Source organism: Chrysochloris asiatica, unplaced genomic scaffold (genome assembly GCF_000296735.1).
Source record: "Chrysochloris asiatica unplaced genomic scaffold, ChrAsi1.0 scaffold00108, whole genome shotgun sequence".
Classification (NCBI taxonomy): Eukaryota; Metazoa; Chordata; class Mammalia; order Afrosoricida; family Chrysochloridae; genus Chrysochloris; species Chrysochloris asiatica.
Genome location: NW_006408626.1, coordinates 4,007,148 through 4,009,520, shown reverse-complemented (window position 1 = coordinate 4,009,520; position 2,373 = coordinate 4,007,148). Strand labels below are relative to the sequence as shown.

General features: G+C 41.8%; 1 pseudogene; it reads left to right on the top strand.

Moving 5' to 3' along the window:
* The first annotated feature begins 243 nt into the window (after positions 1–243).
* On the top strand, positions 244–1,498 carry LOC102835347 (annotated as a pseudogene).
* Positions 1,499–2,373: the final 875 nt, after the last annotated feature.

Genomic DNA, 2,373 nt, shown 5'->3' with positions numbered 1-2,373 from the left:
GAAGAACATGCTCAGCATTTCTCAAGCCAAGGGAACTGAAGAAAGTTTCAGGCCTCAACTTTCATTATTGAAAGATTCTCTGGACAAATCATTGAATGATGCATAAAGCATCAAAAGGAGATGGAAGGAGGGTGTGCTGTGGAGGAATGGCTGTTGCTCTGTGGTAGCTTTTGGTCCCCGGCAATTCTGGGATTCTCCAGTTCTGCTTCTTCCTCTGAATTGCTGCCTGGTGAAGGGGAAGCCATGGCACTCCGAATCACTAGGAACACGAAAATGAGTGTTGAAAACAAGGCGAAGATCAGTATGGCAGGCGCCAAGAGAGTGCCTATGGCCAGTGGTCCCACCTCCAAGCCGGGCTTGCGACCCAGAATAGCACTTGGCGACATTGGGAACAAAGTCAGTGAACAGCTCCAGGCCAAAATGCCTCTGAAAAAGGAGGTCAAAACTTCAGCTGCTGGAAAGGGTCTTGCCAAAACCTCTGGAAAAGGCAATTTTGCCTGAGCCTGAACCAGAACCTGAGCCTCTTAAAGAAGAAAAACTTTCTCCTGAGCCTATTTTGGTTGATACTCCATCTCCCAGCCCAATGGAGACATCCAGATGTGCTCCTGCAGAAGAATACCTGTGCCAGGCTTTCTCTGATGTAATTCTTGCAGTGAGTGATGTGGATGCAGAAGATGGAGCTGATCCAAATCTTTGCAGTGAATATGTGAAAGATATCTACGGTTATCTGAGAAAACTTGAGGAAGAGCAAGCAGTCAGACCAAAATACCTAGTAGGTCAGGAAGTCACTGGAACTATAAGAGCCATCCTAATTGACTGACCAGTGCAAGTTCAAATGAAATTCAGGTTGCTGCAGGAAACCATGTACATGACTGTTACCATCATTGATCAGTTCATGCAGAATAACTGTGTTCCCAAGAAGATGTTGCAGCTGGTTGGTGTCACTGCCATGTTTATTGCAAGCAAATATGAAGAAATGTACCCTCCAGAAATTGGTGACTTTGCCTTTGTGATTTATCACACTTACTCAAAGCACCAGATCAGACAAATGGAAATGAAGATTCTAAGAGCTTTAAATTTTAGTCTGGGTCATCCTCTGCCACTGCACTTCCTTCACAGAGCAACCAAGATTGGAGAGGTTGATGTTGAACAACATACTTTGGCCATTTATGTGATGGAACTAACTGTGTTGGACTACGATATGGTACACTTTCCTCCTTTTTAGATTACAGCAGGAGCCTTTTGCTTAGCACTGAAAATTCTCGATAATGGTGAATGGACACCAACTCTACAGCACTACCTGTTATACACTGAAGAACATCTTGTTCCTGTTATGCAGCGCCTGGCTAAGAATATAGTCATGGTGAACCAAGGGCTTACCAAGCGCATGACTATCAAGAATAAGTATGCCACATCTAAGCATGCTAATATCAGCACTCTGCCACAGCTGAATTCTGAACTAGTTCAAGATCTAGCCAAGGATGTTGCAAAGGTGTAACTTGTAAACTTCACCATAACAGTTGTATTGTAATACTATAATATCTGCAAATAAAATTGGCACTATGTGCTGTCTGTACATATTATGATACATTTGCTTACTTTTAATAAAGTTTATGATCCTTTTCCTTAAATTAAAAAAAAAAAAAAAAGGAGATGGAAGGAATACAGAGACACTGTACCAAAAGGAAATGATCGATGTTCAACCATTTCAAGAGGTAGCATATGCTCAAGAGCCAATGATACTGAAGGAAGAAGTCCAAGGTGCACTGAAGTCATTGGCAAAGAATAAGGCACTGGAAATTGATGAAACATAAATTTAAATATTTCAACAAGGTGAGGCAGCACTGGCGGCACTCACTTATCTATGCCAAAAGATTTGGAAGACAACTTTCTGGCCAATTAATTGGAAGAGATCCGTGTTTGTGCCCATTCCAAGGAGAGGTGACCCAACAGAATGCGGAAATCATTGGACAATATCTTTGATATCCCATGAGAGTAAAGTTTTACTCAAGGTAATACAGAAATGGCTGCAACCATACATTGACAGAGATCTTCCAGAGGTTCAAGCCCGATTCAGAACAGACCGTGGAACTAGGGATATCATTGCTGACATAAATGGATCTTGGCTGAAAGCAGAGAATACTAGAAAGATGTTTACTTGTACTTTATTGACTACACAAAGGCCTTTGATTGCATGGATCATGACAAACTCTGTACAACATTGTTAAGTCTGAGTACTCCGGAACGCTTAATTGTGCTCATGAGGAATCTGTATGTACATGGACCAAGAGGCAGTTGTTTGAACAGAATATGGAAACACTAGTTTAAACTTAGGAAAGGTGTGCTACAGGGTTGTATTCTTTCACCAAACTT